Genomic DNA, 22,980 nt, shown 5'->3' with positions numbered 1-22,980 from the left:
GGGCCGGCGGCTGCGGGGCGGGGCCGCGCGGTGCCCGCGCTAGCCGGGGGTCGCGCCCCCACCTTCCTGCGCAACGTCTGGCGCCGCGATCCTCGCTCGCAGCTTCCAGCCGGGAGGAAAGCTCCCGCAGCCGGATGATGGTGCCCCAGCCAGCAGCCCGATGCCTGCGCAGCAATGCGGGCAGCCCCTCGCTCCTGCCAGAGCGAATCACGTTGCGTTAGCGCTGGGCGGGTCCTTCGAGACAACCTGCTTCTGCACAGCTGGGGAAACTGAGGCCCGGGAAGGTAAAAGGACCTCTTTTGAAGCCGCAGTGCACTTCAATAGCAGGAAGACAAAGCCCAAGTCTGACTGCCCCAGAGGCTTGAGTGTCTCTACCCAGACTGCCGTATGTCAAGAGTGGAGAAATCAGGGAAGGCTCCTTGGAGGGGGTGACGTTTTTACCTTTTCCTTGAAAGATGCGTTGACCCATAGTCTAAGTTTGACCCTCTCTCTCTCCCGTCTCCCCTCACTTCCCTCCCCCGCCAAAAAAAACACACAAAAAAACTGTCAATGACTTCTCTTACCATGGCCTACAATGCCTTGAAGTGGCCAAGCTCCTGGCGGCTTCCTCTGGCCCACTGGCCTTCTCCCAGTTCCTCAGATGAACCATCTCACAAAGGGCCTCTATACACGGAGTGCTGTCTCCTGGCCAGTAGCCATTCACCTAGTAACCACATCTTTAGGACATCCTTCCCCTCCGCCCCTCAGATTGTCAAGCCATTCCCTCTCCCCCCACCCCTACCATCATGGGCTCTGTTAGCTCCGCAGGCCTTTGCTTTAAAACGCTGGTCACACTGGGGCTGGCCCGGTGGCCTAATGGTTAGTTTGGTGTGCTCTGCTTCAGCGGCCCAGGTTCAGTTCCCAGGCTCGGACCTACACCACTCATCAGCGGCCATGCTGTGGTGGCGATCCACAAACAAAATAGAGGAAGATTGGCACAGATGTTAGCTCAGGGCGAATCTTCCTCAGCGAAAAAAATAAAATACAATGCTGGTCACAGTTGCCATTTTACATTTGTTTCAGTGAAGATTTGATCTTTGTGTCTTTCCTTACTAGACTCTAAGGCCCATGAAAGCAGGACCTGAATCTGCTTTTGCACTTGCTATGTCTCCAGTGCCTGGCACATAGTAGGTGTTTAATAAATAATGTGTTAACTGAAAAACCCAGAGGATTTTGATCCCCACCGCCACCATCGCACGTTGTATAAATAAGGAAACTACCCAGAGTGGAGGGTGCACATGGAGTGAGTGCTCTCCTTCTGGAGAGCCAGAACGGGAACTCAGGCCTCCTGACTCCAACCTTGAACTCGCATCATAGTGCCCTGCTGTTTGCCAGGCAGGAGATGAGGGCGCCGCCTGGATTAAGGCAGGAAGATTTAGGCGCATTTATTGGGCATGCCTGCCTCCTGCCCTCCTCCCACCCTGCACTCACAAGGGCGGCCCCACCCTGCCCGCCCTGCATGGGCTCCCTCCCTGTAGAGGAGGAAACAGGGAGAGTCCCCGGGACAGTACACCTGCTCAGACTTGAACACCAGAGCACGCGCTTCCTTCTTCTCCAGTCTGAGGTTCCCAGAACTGCACGGCAGGATTTCACTTTTTGGGCCGTAGGCGTGCTTTTAAGGAACAATGAATTCTAACAGAGAGCCTACATCTAGCCTTGGAGCACTAGCCTGGGAGTCAGGAGTCCTGGGTTCTGGTCCAGCCCTGCCACATCTTGTTCCAGTGTTGGGCAACTCGGGAAGTTCAGAGCCTGGGCCCTCTGGTTAGACTGCTTGGTTTTGAACCCCCGCAGGTCATTTAGTCTCAGGCCTCAGCTTCCTCATCTCCACAAATGGAGATCATAGAATGACTTACTTCATAGGGATGTTATGATGATATGATGATTGAGGAGACAATATATGGAAAGTGCTTGGCGTGATGCCTGGCCTCGTGGGGAAAATGCTAAACTCTGATGCTCTGTTTCCACATCTGTAAAAATGAGGATAAAATACATATCCCTTGAAGGCACTGGCCAGTGTTACTTTCGTTTCTTCTGGCACTTTTAGGCTGCCGGCTAGCATGTACTCCGACAGATCTGGACTTGAGTCCTGGCTCTCACTAGCTGTGTGCCCTTGGTCATTCACCTAAGCTCTCTGAGCCTCAGTTTCCTCCACGTAGGGATCTGGTGAAGATGGAGTGAAACAATGCATGTAAGTGAATGGCTTGGCCCTGCGCCTGGCAGAGAGGAAGTGCTCATCCTCTGCCTCATCATCATCACCACCATCTCCAACATCGTCACCATTAGCACTAAAGACCTGAGCTCCCCGATGGCCCCACTTTTCTGCTGCTGCCCATGGACACCAGAGGCAGAGCCCTGTGGGACAGTTTCCAGAGGTGTCCCTGCCAGATCCATCCTGGCCTCTGAGTGGTGATGTGCCCCTTAGAGCCTAGAGGCCAGACTTGGAGAGTCCCCAAGGCCAGCCATCTCTGGCTGTGGCCTTGCAGAGCTTCAGTACCAGACAGGGTCTCCCAGGGAAGGCCTCAACAGTGCTCGCCCAAAGGCTTTTGTCTTTAAAACTCTGGTGTTGATAGAAAAGCCTCAAATTGCCCAGCTTCGGGGACTTTCTCACTGGTCACTGTGTCCTCAGAGGGGCTTCTGGCTGGCAAGAAACTAGGGTGAGAAGGCACCTCCCCTGAGATACCTAGCTTCCTTTTCAGAAGCATCTTATCCCAAGACTTCCTCCATCACAGATCACCACTAGAGTCAGCCTCATCACTCTCTCTGGTCCACAGAGGAACTGGAAGTTCTCCACTGAGATTAGAAGCCCTCAAGAAACGTAAGGTGCTGGATGATCTTGTGCAATCGTGCAATTTGCTTCCCTCTCTGAGGCTGTTTCCCTGCCTGTAAAATGAAAGGGCTAGGGGACCGGCCCCGTGGCTTGGCGGTTAAGTGCTCGCGCTCCGCTGCTGGCGGCCCGGGGTTCGGATCCCGGACGCGCACCGACGCACCGATTCTCCGGCCATGCTGAGGCTGCGTCCCACATACAGCAACTAGAAGGATGTGCAACTATGGCATACAACTATCTAGTGGGGCTTTGGGGAAAAAAAGGAGGAGGATTGGCAATAGATGTTAGCTCAGAGCCGGTCTTCCTCAGCAAAAAAAAAAAAAATAAAGGGGAGGATTAGCATGGATGTTAGCTCAGGGCTGATCTCCCTCACAAAAAAATAAAAGAAAAAAATGAAAGGGCTGGGCTAAACGCACCTCTCCTGAACACTCCAGTCCAGATATGATGGCACTTTATAGGTATTAGCCAAAGCTTGGCAGCTTTTCTGTACTGAGCATGTGCCAGACACATGAGTTCATAGCATCCTGAGTGGTCAGCATTGTGATGTCCATTTTATGACTGAGGAAGCCAAAGCTTAAAAAGGGTGATTAGCCCAAGACCAAGCAGTTAGAGGTACAGCTGAGATTTGAACCCAGGTCTGTGCACAGTCCAAGCCACAGACCCTTGAAAGGGATTGAGAAAAACCTCACACCAGCAACCAGGAAGCTAGAATGGTGGCACATTTCTTATTTTATGACTTTCAAGTGGAGGGCAATAATAATGCTGAACTTGGACTTCATGTGATTGACTCCTATCTTCTCTGCCTTTCTATTGGCCTCACCTCTCTCAAGATTAATGAAAGTTTGCCCTGCACATACCCTGGGCAAAGCCCAGACTCCCCCAGGCTCCACGGAAATGGCTACAGCAAAATGAATTTATTTAACTTGAATATTTTAGTCACTACCAACAAATGCTCAAAAGTAAAAACATCAGCATTTTCTCTCCTCCGTTAATAGGAAGATGCTTTATTCAGACACTACAGCCATGGTTCTCAAACTCTGGAGGGTGTGTGGTCACCTGGGCCCTGTCACCAGAGATTACAATTCAGTTGGGCTGCAGTGGGCCTAGGAATCTGCATTTAATAGGCTCTCCTAGATGACTCTGCTGCAGGAAACCACCCATCATTCAACAGATGTTTAATGAGCACCTACTCTGTGCCAGCCACAGGCACCACTGTGCTAGGTGCCTTGGATTAATCAGTGAACACAACAGCTGCCATCCCTGCCCACATTCTATTCAACACCACTGCTTAGTAAGTTTTTGTTGAATGAGTGAACGAGATAGGACATGGGTCCTGATAATGAGTGAGGTTTCCTGCCAGCCACCCACAACTCTGTGATTCTATGGTCCAGGCCAGGGAGCCAGACACACACCTATTTCCCAGCTTCTGTCCGGGAGGCAGGGACTCAAGCCAAGAGGAACTAAAAAGTCACCTGCTTTGTATTGTTAACTCTGAAAGCCATCCCCACCTTCCACTGAACGATAGAACTTTAGAACTGTGGAAGGGCAGTGGCGATTATGTTCTTCACCAGCTGCCGTGTACAGGTAGAAGAATGTGGCTGTGGTCACACGGCCCTTCAGTGGCAGAGCCGGGACTAGAAGCCTTGGCTCCAGACCGTGTCTGTAGTGCTCAGGCGGCTTCCACAGGGCAAACTCCTCCTCAGTGCCGAGCCTTTGGAAAGACATCACCTAGATGGTGTCATTTGAGGGTCTCGGAGTTAGGAATGGGGGGACCTTTGGCGCTTAAGAGTCAATCATAAGCAAGACATTTCTTTGCATTGACCAATGCCGCCTTCTTCCTGTACGGCTAACCTATGACCTCACCAATACATTTTGGAAATCCAGTTAGCAGATCACGTTCTCTTTCATATGCTACAAATGATTAAAAGGCTTCCAAATCAGCAGGTGAAGGACATTAAACTGCTATTAAGTCAGATATTACTGTTTCTCAGTTTTGCAAGGGCGGTTTTTCATTCAACCTCCTCAGCCTCATAAATAATGACTGTGCACAAAGCATGGGAATAATGAAGCCAAGTAGGGATAGAAACATCTGTGCACAGAGCAAAAAGATCTTAGACAGAGCCTTCTTTATGCCCATTTGATAGATGGAAAAACAAAGTCCCAGGGTTGTGAAGTGTTTTTTTTTCTGAGATGTAAATACTACCAGGAGATGATAGATAGATAGATCTAGATCTGTCTATATATGCCAGCACAGCAACATTTAAAGAGACAGTCACCTGACGTTAAAGGCAACCTCTAAATTTAGTACCCCTATCAAATAAGGCCAGCAGATGACAAGAATACCCGAGTATCCGTTGTTCTTTACACTCTGTCCCTTAGTGACTTTGGGACCTCGGGAAAATGACTCTTCGGTGAGGATCATCCTATCCGCCCTACCTGACCTAGAGTGTTGTGTGGATCAAGTTCACCTACAAAGGACTTTAAACTACATTCGTCATCCTAAGTCATCAATAATGCTTCTTCTGGGAATTTATCCTGAGGGTCTGATTCAAAAGATAGGAAAATTACAGCATGATGTTTATATATACTTTGATTCAACAAATATTTTTAGAATCTGCTGGGTGCCAGGCAGTGTGCTACAGTCCCACAAGTGGTAACCATGATACCATCTTTGCTCTTGTGTAATTCACAGCTCCGATCTCCACAACATGCAGGGAGAAACTAGTCATCATTGCAGTTTGCTAGGGTGTAATAAGTTCTTCTGGGGAGGAAGCTGGGGGGCTGGAGACTGGAGGAAATGAGGGGCCAGTTAGGTGCCAGGAGTCTTCTCAGGGGAGCCCAGGGAAGAGGTGGAGTCCTGAGCCAAGACAACGGAATTAGCAGGAGGGATTTGGAGGCGTGGATAGGTTAAAACCATATTTTAGAGTGGGAATCAATAGGCTTGATCACAGGTAAGAAGAGGTAGGAAATGTCAGGACACCCAGTTTCTGGCTTCGACGGATGATAGGTCTAAGAGGAGAGGCAACTTGTGGGGGAAGCCTCCTGAGAGGGTTTTCAGATGACTGTGGGATATCCAAGTGCAAGCATGCAAGGAGAGCACGTTGATGCCAAGCAACAAATTGGAAATAACCTCAACATCTAGTAAGACAGAACAGTTCAATTCCACATCGAGTTACAGAGAGTTGAAAGAAGTTCAGCCATGTATACAGAGCACTGTGTCCAAGGATGTTCACTGTGGTATTGTTAATTATGGTAAAAAATAGAAAGTACTGGAAAAACAAACTCTAGTGAGATCACACAATGGAATATTAGACAATAGTGAAAATCAATAACATCTACAAGAATCCACACAGATGAATCACAAAAACAAGAAGTGAGACAAGCGAGCAGCTTAAGGATACATACAGTATTATGCCACTTTCATAATATTTAAAAATATGTAAAATAACACTCCATAATGTTCGTCATTACATGTATATAAAGTAAAAGCATAAACATGGGACAGCAAAGACCCAGATCAATTTTAGGAAAGTGAGAAGAGAGGAGGATCCAGGGCTGGCTTCATGGGAGTACAACCCACGCGGTCACACTGGGCCCCACGCTTGGTTGAATGCTCTGCCGTCACCATCTTGAAATTCATGATTTTTGAATAAGGGTCCCTACATTTTCGTTGTGCGCTGGGCCTTGCAAGTGACGTAGCTGGTCCTGAGGAGATTAGAGTACATTGTATAGAAGAGAGCTCCCACCATGCCTGTAATGTTTTGGTGTTTTTTTAATCTCAAAAATATTTTTAAAGTATCAATAGTTGTTAAATCTGTGTAGTGTATTGTTCCTTGTGCTTTTCTGTATGTTTGAAATACTTTATAATATAAGAACAATGAAGATGGAGTTATGTACATAATGGTTTATTTTCTTGATGAAATATTCTGCAGAAGGTAGAAGGCTACATGGAAAACGTTCAGGGAAACATGTATAACATTAAGTGAAACAAGGTTATAAAAATGTTTACAAAATGATTATAGCCATATGCACAAATGTACATGTAAAGTATGTATGTTAGTGGGGCTGGCCCCGTGGCGTAGCAGTTAAGTGCGCGCGCTCTGCTGCTGGTGGCTCAGGTTTGGATCCCGGGCGTGCACCCATGCACCGCTTGTCAGGCCATACTGTGGCGGCGTCCCAGATAAAGTGGAGGAAGATGGGCACAGATGTTAGCTCAGGGCCAGTCTTCTTCAGCAAAAAGAGGAGGATTGGCATGGATGTTAGCTCAGGGAGGATCTTCCTCACCAAAAAAAAAAAAAAAAAAGTATGTACGTTAGAGTGACATAAGAAATGTGAACAAAAGAAGCACGATTAGGATGGCAGAAATAGTTTCTTTTAATATTTTAATTTGTGTTGTTACAATTTTGTTTTCATATTAAATAAAAAATGTAACTTGCTATTTGCTCTCTATGCTAAAAACCAGCTCCTCATAAACTATGTTACTGGGTGCTAAATGTGTTATTTAAGTAATAGATATGCATTATAATCAGGACATTTTGGAGACCCAAGATCTGAACATAAAGGGGTAGCTAAGATAGTGGAACTTTTGGGAACCCCCTCCCTAAAATGAGCTCTGAACTGGGAGTCAGTTTGGAGTCTCACTCTGGCACTGAACTCACATTTGGATAAATCTCTTCTCCACTCTGAGAATCAGATTTCCAGTCTGCGCAACGATGGGCTTGGACTGGATCCGCCATCTCAAACATGCCTCGGATGGGCGTGTCCCCGGGGCCTCTGCCCTGACTGTGAGATGCTCTGATTCCCTCTTCCATTTGCAGGAGAAATCATCTGGGCCACGTGTAGTTTGGCAGCAGAGGCAGTTGGAGTCAGGATACTGAGAGGAGAATCCAGGTCAGTAGGCCACCCCAGGAGTCTTTTATATGGGGTGGAAACTCCTCGGCTCCTAGAGCAGCCAGAACTGCAGAATCCCAGGGAAAGGGCATGGCTTCAGGCATGGGAAGGTATAGAGGGCACAGCACAGCATCATGGGCACAGCATCTTGGGCGCAGCACGGCATCATGGGCGCAGCACGGCATCACGGGCACAGCATCACGGGCGCAGCACGGCATCATGGACACAGCATCACGGGTGCAGCACAGCATCATGGGCACAGCACGGCATCACAGGCACAGCATCACGGGCGCAGCATGGCATCATGGGCACAGCATCATGGACGTAGCCCTGCTCTCTTCAGCTTCCCTGAGAATACTGACAGGCACCTCAGGGGGAACAAAAACAGGTTGAAAAGGAATATTTTATGTTCTGTCAGAGTTGTTTTATTATTTTTTCATTATAAATTATTTTAAATTACACAAGTGACACATAATTATTTTATCCTTGTATAAAAGATGTAAGCAATACAGACAAAGGACAAGTTTCTGTGACCATCCCCCACCCAATACCACTCCCTACCTAGAGGAGCCCACTGTTAGTGCTTCAAGAGCGGCTTTCCAAACTTTTTTCTTTGATTTACATACTCATTATGTTCATAGAGAAACTCAAAGTTTTGTTTGGGAGACTTTGTTTTTAATGAAAATGGAATCCTACTGTAACTGCTGTTTTGTAATTTCCTACTTAATGTGTCTTGCAGGTCTTTCCATACCAGTACATATAGATCTACCTTATTCTTTTAAATTGCTGCATGGTATTCCCCAGTGTAAGTGTGCCGTGGACTTGATTTGTGACTGTTGGTACATCATGATTCTAGACATGTGCTCTCCAGGTGGTTATATGGTCCTGGTTATATCACTGAAGAATATGCAAAGCTGGGGATAGAAAATCATGACGATGGATGAGTTCCTTTATTCATTCAACCAACACAAGCTCGTGGAATGCTTACTTTCAGTATACCCCTCACCTTTTAATACACAATCAAGCCAGATCTGCATATGTGAGTTTAGCAAATAATATTAATCATGTTGCTACCTTGTTTGAAATTCATTCATCATTCCTTCCTGAGCAAACTACTTTGTGCCAGGCATTCTGCTAAGCTTTGTGGGACTATGTCAGTTGTGACTGCTTTGGTTGCAATGAACAGAAAACCCTACTCAAACTGGCTTAAACATAATATATTGGCTTCCATAATTAACACATAAAAAGGAGGAATGTTGCCAGGAAGATGTGGATGTTCATTTCTCAGCTCTGCTTTCCTCTGTGTTGGCTCCATCCTGAGGAATGTTCTCTCCTGGTGATGGCAAGGTCATATGCACCAGGCCTAATCCCAATCCTCCTAGCGACGCCAGCAGAAAAGTTGTCCAGCAAAAGTCCAAGATTCAATCTGATTGTATCCATTTGACTCAAGTGCCCATCGCTAAGCCAGTCCCTGCTCTGATTGGCCAGTACTGGGTTACATGCCTACCTCTGAATTCAGGAGTCAAGCTGTTTCGTATAAACCCCCAAAACCAAGGTTTCTTAACAAGGGATCATTAATTTGAGTGGGAAAAAATTGTCTCTCTCTTTTCATTAACTTCCAACTGAAATTTAGCATTTCCTTCTATTATGAATGTAGCAAACAAGTTACAGTAGTATTAAAAATACTTATAACTTTGTCACCAATAGATATCACAAATATTTCTTATCACATCACAGTTGTCATAGATATCTTAAAATATCATTTATGTTCATCACTATTTTAAAATTGTGGTAGTTATTTGACCAACTAGATCTTGTTGTTTAACGTGCTAATAAAGAAGTATAAATACATTACTATATCACAAATTTGTTTCTCTAATCATTTGATAACTATTTCAATGTAACTGACTGCTTTTAAATCATATGTAGTTGATACTATGCTTTAAAAACACATCAATCTAAGGAGAGGTCTATAGGCTTCTAAAGACTAACGGGTCCATGGCACAAAAAAAGGTCTAGATATAATATGAGGGAGGGGTGTCTCCCCAAATGGAAATCAGCTGCCTTTGCCAAAGGGCGAGGAAGAGATGCTGAGTAGGCAGAAACAACTGACGTCCACTCCAAAAGGATACAGAGATGAGTCAGATGTGAGCCTGCCTCCAAACCACTTAGACTAGAAGGACCCCGGAGGTGCTGTGGCCCAGCCCCTTCGTTTTAAAGATGAGAAACAAGAGGGGCAGGGACTTAGCCAAGCTCACCCAGCAAGCGGCAGTATCAAGACCCAGCGCTGGCTCCCTGACTCCAGACCTGGTTATTCTACTCCAGCCTCTTCAGGGTGAGTGGGGAGGGTGCAGTGGGACCCCAGACTCCTGAAGTTAAATAACAGTATACTTGAGAGAGGGAAATTTATAGTGCTAAATGCCTACAATAAAAAAGAAGATCACAAATCAATAATCTAACCCCCTACCTTAAGGCACTGGAAAAAGAACAAACTGAGCCCAAAGCAAGCAGTAGAAAAGAAATAATGAAGATTAAAGTGAAAATTAACGAAATAGAAGAACAATAGAGAAAATCCACAAAACCAATAGTTGGTTCTTTCAAAAGATCAACAAAATGGACAAACCTTTAGCTGGATTGACCAAGGAAAAAAGATTCAAATTAGTAAAATAAGAAATGAAAGAGGGGACAATACTACCAATCTTACAGAAATAAAAAAGATTATAAGAGAATACTTTGAACAACTGTATGCCAATAAAGTAGATAATTCAGCTGAAATGGTCAAATTCCTGGAAAGACACAAATTATTAAAACTAATTCAATAAGAAATAGAATATCTGAATAGACTTGAAGCAGGTAAAGAGATTGAATTAGGAAACAAAAAATTACCCACAAAGAAAAGCCCAGGCCCAGATGGTTTCATTGGTGAATTCTACCAAACATTTAAAGAAGAATCCATACCAATTCCTCACAAACTCTTCCAAAAAATAGGAGAGGAAGGAACACTTCTCAACTAATTCTATGAGGGCAGTATTATTCTGATATCAAAACCAAAGCCATCACAAGAAAAGAAAATGACAGACCAGAATCTCTTCTGAATATAGGTAAAAAAGCAGTGCACTTGTGGACTCAACCACAGAATTAAATATCATAATAGAAAGAGATGTACAAAGATGTCTCTTGTTCCCAAACGATTCCCATCATCAAAAGCAGTAAAGGAGGGGCCGGCTCCGTGGCTTAGCGGTTAAGTGCATGCGCTCCGCTGCTGGCGGCCCGGGTTCGGATCCTGGGCACGCACGGATGCACTGCCTGTCAGGCGATGCTGTGGCGGAGTCCCATATAAAGTAGAGGAAGATGGGCATGGATGTTAGCCCAGGGCCAGTCTTCCTCAGCAAAAAGAGGAGGATTGGCATGGATGTTAGCTCAGGGCTGATCTTTCTCACACACACACACGCAAAAAAAAGCAGTAAAAGAGAATGATGATACATAAAATTAAATGTAAACGTAAAAGTATTGTGAGATCATTTTGGAAAAATATGCAAAGACAATTCATAAGAATATTTTGTTCCATAAAGCAAGCTTGATAACACTTCTCTGCCTCAACTTTTCAACTTTTTAAGTATTATTTTGAGAATCATTTAAAATAAAGGATGTGACAGTATTTTAAAAACCTCTAGTAGAATAATTACCATTGGGACTCTTCACAGTTTACAGAGCATGGTCCTACTTATAAGCTCCATTCTATTCCTTGTAATGAGTTAGCTCCTGCCTCAGGGCCTTTGCATCTGCTATTCCCTTGACCAGGAATGCTTTTCCCTCAGCTTCCCCTGTACTCTGCTCTCATTCTTCATGCCTTAGCCCAAATCTCACCTTCTCAGAGAGGCCCTCCCTGACTATCTGATCTAAATTAAATCTCTGAAATTATCTTCCTTGTTTACTTGTAAGACAAGCAAGGCAGGAGAGCAGGGACTGTGTCTTATTACCCACAGTGTCCCCCAGAATCTAGACGGTTCCTGCCACATGGAAGGATGCTATTAAATGAAGAGTGATCCACATCTCTGTGAAATTGGTAGCCAGGCCTGTTGTACAGATGAAGAAGTTGAGGCTTAGGGAAGAAAAATGACTCACCCAAGTTTCTGTGGCAGAGAGCATAAGCATATAACTTATCGTCCAAATTGGAGGTTTTTACCCTGGACAAATGCTAAACTGGACAGGACATGGAACGACAGGCATAAACTGGGACAGCAAACAAAGACAGCTGGTCACACTTCAGAAGGGGAAGTAAACTCTGGCAAGTATAAGCCATGTTCTTTCTGCTACATCCCAGGTTCTGTGAAAAGTCAAGGTCAGCCAGTTACTTTCCCCACATGCCCCTGCCCCACAGGGAACAGTACCTGCCTGGCTCAGGAGCAGCTGATCGTCACGACTCTTTGCTGACTTACTGTCGCCCAGAAGTCCTGAGGAGTTTCTCCACAGCAGGAGCCAAGATTTCCTCTGTCAAAGTAGGTGCAGCAATAGAAAGAACAAAATTAAACCTGGATCTCCTTTGTGAAGAGAAGGAGGAGACTTAAGCAATATGCTTAAGGAGAAGCTCATGAGATCGCTTTGCTCTGCAGATGTCGACTTGTCTCAGCACACAACCCAGCAATGTGCCTGCCCTTTGACCAGGTCTCCCTGTTCCTGGGAATTCACCCTAAAGATGAGTGCAAGGAAGAGAAAAGGCTAGGCAGGCAAAAACGTTCATTGAAGCGGAATGGGGGTGGAGCCTGGAGTCAGGCAGGCGTGTGTTGAAGCTCTGTTCTGTCACTATCAAGATGGCGGCCAACAGGTCCACCCATCCTCATGTGCGCTACTCCTCTGAGCATCAAGGGTGGGATCTGTTTTCCTCCCCTTGATTCTGGACTGGCCTAGTGACTTGCTTTGATCAAGAGAGTGCAGCAGGAAGGACCCTGTGCCAGTTCCCGGCCTAGGCCTTAGGATGCCTGGGAGCTTCTGCTTTTGCTCTCTAGGAAGCCAGCTACCACGTAAAGAAGTCCAGCTAACCTGCTAGACACACCACATGGAAAGAAAGAGATCCTGGAGGATGAAAGACCACAAAAAGAGTAACCAGCTGGCCCCAGCTATTTCAGCCTCCCCTGCTGAGGCACCCAACATCTGAATAAACCCATCTTGGATCCTCCAACCCCAATGAAGTTGCCTTAGTCAGTACCATGTGGAGTAGAGGTGAGCCAACTCCACCAAGCCCTGACCACAGTGCAGAATCAGGAACAAATAAATGGTTGTTGTTGCCTCAAGCCTTTACATTTTGAGACAGTTTGTTACACAACAATAGATAATGGAAACACTAGCCATATGAACTTTGGCAAATTATTAAAATAATCTGAGCCTCAGTTTCCTCATCTTTAAAGTGGGATAATTTGTGTGTGTGTGAGGAAGATTAGCCCTGAGCTAACATCTGTTGCCAATCCTCCTCTTTTTGCTGAGGAAGATTGGCCCTGAGCTAACATCTGTGCCCATCTTCCTCTCCTTTATATGGGACACCACCACAGCATGGCTTGATAAACAGTGCATGGGTCCACACCTGGGATCCGAACCAGAGAACACCCCGGGCCATGAAAGCGTAGCCCGCAAACTTAACTGCTGCACCACTGGGCCGGTCTCCTAAAGTGGGATAATTTTAATACTTACTGTATAGAATTTTGGTGATGCTCAAATGTTACATAGTAAACATTTAATGATTTTGTGGAATATAATAAGATATGACATGATAATATGATATAATTACCTGTAGGAGTTGAGTTTCTGTAAATTATTGGAAGGACTCTACTGGGTAGAATAGTAGGGAACCATTATAAATCACAAGCATAAATTCATGAACAACTTTATTTATCAAATAATTTGAAGCAAAAATTAAATAATAAAATGTTTTAAAAAAGAGTGACACAAAGAGAGCCCTTCTGGTTCCAATGAACTAAAACTTTCGCAATAAAAGTTGGGAGGCAATATGAAGAAATGAAAACTGTTAGTGTATTTGAGTGGTGAGTTTTATATAAAAATGTACTTTTAAGATTTCCTTGGTGTTGGGCCGGCCCCGTGGCTTAGCGGTTGGGTGCGCGCGCTCTGCTGCTGGCGGCCCAGGTTCAGATCCCAGGCACGCACCAATGCACCGCTTCTCCGGCCATGCTGGGGCCGAGTCCCACACACAGCAACTAGAAGGATGTGCAACTATGACATACAACTATCTACTGGGGCTTTGGGGGGAAAAATAAATAAATAAAATGTTAAAAAAAAAAAAAAGATTTCCTTGGTGGTGTTGTCAGCTTCTTAATAATATATCATTTTAATGCAATAATAGGGATAAAGTTTTGAAGAAAACATGGAGAAATGAAACAGTGTATTTGAGTTTTGATTTTAGTGACAATATTCTCTGCTAAAATTTCCTTTAATTCAATTTTCATAAAAAAATAACTTTAGTGCAATTATTAAATAGAAAAACTGGTCATTGTGTAATTTATCCAGTGCTATTATGAGCCCAGCACAGAGCTAAGTATTTGCATTCTTTCATTTGTTCAACAAATAGCAAAATCTAGAACTCAAAATGGGGCTTTTCCATGCATTTGCTCTTTGATGCCTCCCAGCAACTCCCTGATGTCAGTGCTGTCATGATCCCCATTTCACAGATGAGGAAACCGAGACTGGAGAGATTAAGTTACTTGCCAGAGTCATTCAGCTTAGAAGTGACAGAGCTGATATTTGAACCCAGATCTCTCAGGTCTCTCACTCAAGAGATTCCCATCATCCCTCACTCCTTTGCCCACAGCAGTGCAGACTGCTCCAAATGTTTGTGGACTAAATAAATAAACAGAGACGGACCAAGCAAGTTAGTGAGCACCGAGAGGCAGCACTCTCACACAACAACAGCGTGGACCCGGCTTCTGACTCACTGTGAGGCTGTTCCCTCTGGACCTCAGTGAACTCACAGGCTAAATGTGGGATTTGGACAGATATTTGGAAAATTCTGGAAAATAACCCAAAACATAATCCCTTGGACCTTAATTTTAACTGATTATAGTTAGTACATTAGTCCTGAAATTGTACTAAAAATGTGCCAAGTTCTCAGATGCTATTCAGAGCAGTACTTGGATTTAAAGTCTTGAGATTTGAGTTCAAAGACTGGCTCCACTTCTGAGTGACTTTGGCCCCATTATCTAGCTCTCTGTCTCTCAGTTTCAAAGATAGCAGCAATCCTACTCTCTCGTTGATCATGTGGACCCAGTGAGGTAACCCATGTGAAAAAACCAAATGCTCAATAAATATGTATATCTTAAATGAAAGACATCTTAATGAAGCATCAATGTAAAATTATATAACATATACAACTAGCATAAATCTATCTGTTTGATGTTTTCTAATCACTTCTCAATTTTTTAATAGGTAGATATAGATTTTTGATATAAGTTGCTGTGAGGAAAGGAAGTAAACTTATTGCCCTCACTCTGTAAGATCCTTGAGACAGGGACCATGTCTGTCTGGTCCATGGCCATCTGCTGAGCCAGCACAGTGTCTGGTCCACAGAACATGCTCAACTAGTGTGTGATGAATGAATGACAACATGCCTCGTCTCTGTGATGACAGAGCTCAGAGCCAAGGTGGACGTTCCCCTGAGTCCCCTGCTCCGCCCCCTCACTCCCCCACGCCACCATCACCCCTGGCTGGGGAAACTGTCTTCCCTGTATCCTGGACTTACCTCTATTAATGCACTAACATCTTGGGTGAGAGATTTTTCGCTTCTAAGTCTCCATTTCCCCCCATGAAACTGAGCAAATCAAGGCCAGGGATTGGGTCTCAATCTTAGGCACATCAGACCTCACAGTAAATGACATGGAGTAAATGATCAAGAAACATTTGTTAAACTGAATTGAACCAATAGAGCTTGGAGATTTCCAACAGCATAAAGTGTTGCTTTAAAATTATGTCTATTTTATACAAATGGTGAATACGCGCATGGAAAGATGCTCTACATCATTAGTCATTAGGGAAACACAACTGACAGTCACAATGCAATGCCACTACACATTCCCTAAGTGACTAAAATTTAAAAACTGACCATACCAAGTGTTTGTGACAATGTGGAGCACCTGGAACTCTCATACAATATTGACAGGAATGCAAAAGGATACATTTACAAAATGATACCACTTTGGAAAATAGTTTGGCAGTTTTTTAAAAAGTTAAACATATACCTTCCATATGACCCAAAAATTCCATTCTAGGTATTTATATAAAAGAAATAAAAAAAATATGTCCACCCAAGGATGCACGTGTGTATTATCATAGTAGCTTTGTTAACAATAGCTGAAAACTGGAAAAAACCCAAATGGTAGGTTGAATAAACAAAGTGAACAGATAAACAAATGGTGAACAAATAAACAAATTGTGGTAACATCCGTTTGATGGAATACTGTTCAGCAATAAAAAGGAAGAAGCTACTGACAGATGCAACAACGCAGATGAATCTCAAATGCATTAAGCTAAGTGAAATATGCCAGACTCAAAAGACTGAATAGTGTGTAATTCCATTTAAATGAAATTCTAGAAAAGGAAAAATTATAGTGACAAGAAGTAGAGACCAGGGGTGGGGAGAGCAGGTTGACTACAAAGGAGGACAAGCAAACTGTTTGGCATGATGGAAGTGTTCTAAACTGTATTGTGGTGGTGGTTACATAACCATATATGTTTCTCAAATTCATTGAATTTTATACTTAAATAGGTGCATTTTCTTGTATGTAAGTTATACTTCAATAAAGCTGATTTTAAAAATACATTATCAGGGGCCGGCCCCATGGCGTAGGGGTTAAGTGCGTGCGCTCCGCTGCTGCCGGCCCGGGTTCAGATCCTGGGCGTGCACCGAGGCACTGCCTGTCAGGCCATGCTGTGGCCGCATCCCACATAAAGTGGAGGAAGATGGACACGGAAGTTAGCCCAGGGCCAGTCTTCCTCAGTAAAAAGAGGAGGATTAGCATGGATGTTAGCTCAGGGCTGACCTTCCTCACACACAAAAAAATAACAGTACATTATCTAGAGCCAGCCCTAATGGCCTAGTGGTTAAAGTTCAGCGTGCTCTGCTTTGGTGGCCGGGGTTTGGTTCCTGGGCGAGGAACCACACCATTCGTCTGTCAGAAGCCATGCTGTGGCGGCAGCTCACATAGAAGAACCAGAAGGACTTACAACTATGTACTGGGGTTTAGAGGAGGGAAAAAAAGAGAGAGGAAGATTGGCAACAGATGTTAGCCCAGGGCGAATCTTTCCCAGCAAAAAAAATAAATAAATAAAAATGAAGTGTCTTAAAAAAAAACATTATCTATTTGATCGTTTTTTTAAAAAATATTGATTGCTTTTTGAAGTAGCGAGTACCCTGTCCCAGGAAAATTCCAAAGACAGGCCAAATGGATATTTGTCAGGCATGTTGTCGAAGGGATTCCCAAGTTGGGTACAAGCCCAGAACAGATGGCCTTTAGAGTATTTAGGGTTATGGAATTGAGGCTTAAGTCAGTATTGCCTTACGTGTAGTAGAAAGAGCAATGGTCCAGGAGTCAAGAGCCACTCATTTACTCATTTATTCATTCATCATTTACTGAACCCCTAACATGTGCCTGATTGCTCAACAGTGTTGAGCTTGAGCTAGTTTGAGTCGGGTTTCTGTACAATGACACCTAAAAGAATCCTAACAATTATAATCCCCCTGCTAGGTATGAAATTGCGTGACACTGACTATAAATGCCAAAGGAGGAGCTCAACAAGGGCTTAGAGGAGTCAGGGAGACCACCCACTTTTCTCATCTCCATTGCTCCAGCCTTGGTCCTGGCTGCCATCACCTGTCACCTGGACAATTACGGCAGCCTCCTCTCTGGTCTGCCGGAGTCCACCCTAACTTCCTCAGGTCCATTCCATACACGGTCAGAGGGTTTCAGCGGCCTCCTGAGATCCAGCTCTGACCTCACTGCTCTCCTGACAGAAAATTCTTCCATATGTCTCATTGCTTCAGGTTAAAGTCCAAATTCCTCAACATGGTTCCCAAGGCCCTCTGTGACATAGCCCCAGGGCGAAGGAAGATCAGCTAGGGAGGAGTTGTGGTATCCCTGTGGACTGGGGTGGGGAGGAGGAGCAGGAAAGGATGGCATGGAGAGATGTTTAGGAAGCAAAAACCTTCTGGATTCTGGCCCTGGTTGTACCGTTGGCTTGTGCAACCCAAGCCTCAGTTTCCCAGATTATCCAGTGATAACACAGGTGGCCTCGAAGGGCCCTTTCACTTCCCGGGTTGTAAGTTTATGCTTCTAGGTATGTTTCCTGGCTGCCCCTATGTCTCAGTCTCTGTGTGTCCCTTTCCCTCAACAAAAACCTTTATAGAAAATTGTTATCTGCAGATACGAGTCACAGATTATAACTGGCTCAATCTGCAGGAGACTTCACAACCCATCCTGCTGACATGATTCTCTGCCCAGAGGAGCTTGAGGGTCATGTTACTGACCTGAAGTGCAAAAAAAACCCCTGGTGAGTGTACTTTGAAATGGGAGAAGGAATGCACTTATAGCCACTGACACTCTCCTGGGCAATGATTGTTTCCTAGAATCTAGCAAAAGGGAGCGAATGGGAAAGGGAACAGCCTGGTCTATCAGATCTTTCAGGTGCCGTGTATCCAAAGCACTCAAAACACTACGAGGGAGGTGTTTCCGTCCAGTCAAATGGAAAGGTCACTAACTGGCCATGAATCAATGGGTTACTCGGTCTTGGCTTGACCTTGACAACATCACTTCACCTCTAGCTCACTTGCTTTACCAACCAGTCAAACACAGTCAGGACAGCTCAAGCTCACTGAACATTTCACGTTATTTCAATTTCACAAGTACGTGTTCATTAAAGAAAATATAAGGCATGAATAATCAAAAAGAAAAAATATATTTCTAATCCCACCATTCTGACACGAGCAGACGTTTTTCTATTTTAACCAAAATGGATTGCAATTGCACATTCCCTCTTGCACCAAAATATTTTAACAATATATTGTAAACATCTTTCCATGTCATTAAATTTTTTTCTATATTATGATACTCAGATGTGATTGGATACTCATTGGTATTCTGTGATTGTGGCCAGTCTCTGTATTTCATTCCACCCTTCAAAAACACATCCAATCCCAAAAGCACTGCCAGGCACCATATATTTTACTGAAGACTTTGTGGGCCACGGAGGAGAGAGTTATATTGCTCACCATCCAGCAAACACCCTCAAATGTCCCACTTGGTAGCTCTGTTCTCTCTACAGTCTGACTTCCCAGCTCCCCCTACATAGCCTCTCAAAAACCACCACCAGCTCTTCTAGTCCATGTGTATATACCACGTAGCAAAACAATAGTCAAATGGCATTTCTCAAGGATGTTCCTTGGAAATTAATTTAAAACATTTATTCATTCATTCCTTCAATAAATACCAAATACCTTTATATGATGGACACTGTTTTAGGTGCTGAGGGATTTATCATTCAACAAGAGGAAAAAAGTCTTGGTTCTCATGGACCTATATTCTTCATGTTTACAAGCCTATTGAAGGAAGTCTCATAATTTATTTCACAGTCAACTCTTTTTGGACATCCATGTTATTTCCAGTTCTCCACCTTCCCATGGTAAACAATGGTGAGGTGAACATCTTTGTGGCTTAGGCTTGTATTTCACAATTTTGAAAGATCTTTCCCTTGATAGATCTTGCTTTTGTCATGACAATCCAAAGAGATTTTACTGAAAAGGAAGGCAAGGGCCAAGAAAAACCAAGTAATTTCTCAAGGTTACATATTTGGTTATTTGGTGACAGATAAAAATAAAACAAAAAACCAAAAAGACCCACACTTTTTTAAAAGGAAAACATGAATTCACAACAGCTTGAGCCAGATGACCTGTGAGTCCTTTCCCCTTGAACGTTGGTAGCTGGTATTTACAGAGCACTCATTATGAGCTACCAACCCCAACACATACATTTCGCTTAATCTTCTTATCTTATCATCCCCATTCCAGAGATGGGCACATGGATAGCAAGTGACAGTCATGGCTTGGCCCCAGGTGGGTCTGATACCAAAGCCCACACTCTAACCTACTCCTGTACCCTGCCTCACTACTCTGTGAGTGACTGATTCCCATCTTAGAAAACTTGTCTTAAAGTCTTAAAAACTGTGTAGGAATTTTCTAGTGCTTCTGACAAATACCTTTTCTAGGCAGGCCAGTTGTTATTAGTCTATATGTTTTTTAGCATTGTAATATATTAATAATAAAGATCACTCTCTCTGTGACATTTTTACATTTTACAAACAATCTCACATGCTACTATCTCATTTGATCCTCACAACAAATGCTCATCCTTCAAGGCCCAACCAGGTATCTACTTCTCCAGGAAACCCTCTCCAACTGCCTCAACTGAGAAGCTCCCCCCCACCTCAGCCTTATGGGTCATGATGCTGCTGTTCTTTCAGCCTGTATTGTTATTCTCTATCCCTGAGAGTGGTGACCTAGTCTTTTTCACCCCCAATTGTAGACACTATGCCTGGCTTACAACACGCACTCTGTAAATGTTTGTGAGCATCATTGCTCACACTAGGTTCCTGGAAGGGAAATGAGGATTAGAAATTAGGGTTCTTCATTCCAATTCCCCACCACAAGATTTTTCCTACCATGCTTGCTTTGAGCTCAGCCATTTTGGATAGTTTGAGCCCTGTATGGTGCCAAAGATGTTAAAAATGAATGGATGAGTGGATAGATGGGAAGGAGGAAGAAATGAAGAGAGGCAGTAAGAGAAGGGGGAAGGTAAGGAAAGGTGAGTAGATAGGTGGAAGGAAAGAAGGATGGACAGATGGATGTTTGAATGGAAAGTAGGATGAAGGTTTGAATGAAAGAAGAAAGGAAGGAAGAAAGGATAAATAGATAAATGGAATGAAAGAAAGAAAGAAATACAGATACATGATTGGATAGAAAAAGGATAATGGGAGTATGAGAAGGAGGAAGAAAGGAAGGAAAGAATGAAGAAAGGAAAAGAGAGGAAAGAAGGAGGATGGAAGGTAAGGAAGGAGGAATGGAGGGAGGGAGGGAGAAAGGGAAGAACGAAAACATTGACTTGGTTGAATAGGAGATCCAGGGTTGATTTACCTAGAACCTCACTCTGGAAACCACATGCCTCTAGGAGGATCAGTTATGGGAGCCCTTCTTCATTGAGAATTGCATTCCAGGCCTTAACCAATATTTCATAGGCTAGATTAACCAAGGGCTCAGAGAGGTGTAGAGTTTGTTCTTATGACAAAGATTTAGGTTTGTGTAGACAGTCAAACTGGATAGTTGAGACTCCAAAGCTAACCTCTAAAGGACAATGAAATCAATCTTTAAAGGAGCATTTGTTTTCTAATCCATTGAAGAGACAAAGTTATATGAGGCACAGAAGATCAACAAGGTAACAGAAGCCTTAAACAATGCTATGAACCACTAGACCCAGTAAGAATCTATAGAACACTCCGCTCAACAAAAGTAGAATACACATTCTATTCCAGTGCACATGGACCATTTGCTAGGATAAATCATATGCTAGAACATAACGCAAACTTCAGTAAATTTAAAAATATTGAAATCATACAAAGTATGTTCTCTGATCACTATGGAGTGAAATTAGGTATCAATGACAGAAGAAAATTTGGGGAATTCACAAATATATGGAAATTAACACTCCTATATAGCCAATGAGCTAAAGAAAAATTCCATTGGGAATTAGGAAACATTTTAAGATGAATGAAAATGAGACACAACATACCCAAACTTATGGGCTACAGCTAAAGCAGTGCTTAGAGGAAAATTTATAGCTATAAACATCTACATTAAAAAAGAAGAAGAAACTCTGATCAATAACCTAAACTTCTACCTTAATACACTGGAAAAAGAAGAGCAAACTAAACCTAAAGCAAGCAGAAGAAAGGAAATAATAAATATTGGAGCTAAAATTAATGAAATAGAGAATAGAAAACAATAGAGAAAATCAAGAAAATAAAAAATTGATTCTTTGAAAAGATCAACAAAATTGACAAACTTTTAGCTAGATTGAGCAAGAAAAAAAAGAAGACTCTAACCATGAAAATCAGAAATGAAAAAGAGGACATTACCACAGACCTTACAGATATATAAAGATTTTACAGAAATAAAATAATAATAAATTTTATAGAAATAAATATAATCCTTACAGAAATAAAGAGGATTATAAGAGAATAATACTATAAATGAAATGGACAGATTCCTAGGAAGACACAAACTATAGAAACTGATTCAGGAAGAAATAGAACACCTGAATAAATTTGTAACAAATAAAGAAATTGAATTATTAATTTTAAAAAAACTACTCACAAAGAAAAGCCCAGACGCAGATGGCTTCACTGATGAATTCTACCAAACATTTAAGGAAGAATTAATACCACTTCTTCACAAACTCTTCCAAAAAATAGAAGAGGAAAGAATACTTCTCAACTTGTTGAAGAGAGCAGGCTTACTCTCATCCTCAAACCAAACCAAAACATCACAAGATTACAAGAAAACTACAGACCAATCTCTTCTGAATACAGATGCAAAAATCCTCGACAAAATACTAGCAAATAGAATCCAGTAATACACAAAAAGAATTAGACGCCAGGACCGTGTGGGATTTATCCTAGGAATGCAATGTTGGATTAACATCTGAAAATCACATAATGTAATATGCCATATCAATAGAATAATGGACCAAACCCGCATGATCATCTTGACTGATGCAGAAAAAGCATTTGACAAAATTCAAAATCCTTTCACTATAAGAACACTCAACAAACTAGGAATAGAAGAGAATGTCCTCAATCTGATAATGCACATCTACAAAAAACCCACAGCTAGGGCCAGCCCTGTGGCTTAGCAGTTAAGGGCGTGCGCTCAGCTGCTGGCGGCCCGGGTTCGGATCTCCGGCGTGCACCGACGCGCCGCTTCTCTGGCCATGCTGAGGCCGAGTCCCACATAGAGCAGGCAGCTGGAGGGATGTGCAACTATGACATATAACTATCCGCTGGGGCTTTGGAGGGGAAAAAAAAAAAAAAACCCACAGCTAAATCATACTTAACAATGAAAGACCAAATGACTTCCCCCAAATCAGGAACAATGAGTATGTCCTCTCTTACCATCTCTATTC

General features: G+C 43.4%; 1 long non-coding RNA gene across 1 annotated transcript in view; it reads right to left on the bottom strand.

The window, feature by feature from the left end:
* Positions 1-6,772: 6,772 nt before the first annotated feature.
* Positions 6,773-22,980, bottom strand: part of LOC131407818 (uncharacterized) — a 37,187-nt gene continuing 20,979 nt past the window's right edge. Inside the window, exons 3-6 of the long non-coding RNA XR_009220680.1 lie at positions 12,145-12,244; positions 8,523-8,667; positions 7,522-8,121; positions 6,773-7,138 (exon numbers count right to left, since the gene is read on the bottom strand). This is a non-coding gene — a long non-coding RNA (uncharacterized LOC131407818). The remainder of the gene's footprint in view (positions 7,139-7,521; positions 8,122-8,522; positions 8,668-12,144; positions 12,245-22,980) is intronic.

Source organism: Diceros bicornis, chromosome 1 (assembly GCF_020826845.1).
Source record: "Diceros bicornis minor isolate mBicDic1 chromosome 1, mDicBic1.mat.cur, whole genome shotgun sequence".
Classification (NCBI taxonomy): domain Eukaryota; kingdom Metazoa; phylum Chordata; class Mammalia; order Perissodactyla; family Rhinocerotidae; genus Diceros; species Diceros bicornis.
The sequence above is the reverse complement of the archived record's forward strand: the minus strand, read 5'-3'. Positions and strand labels throughout refer to the sequence as shown.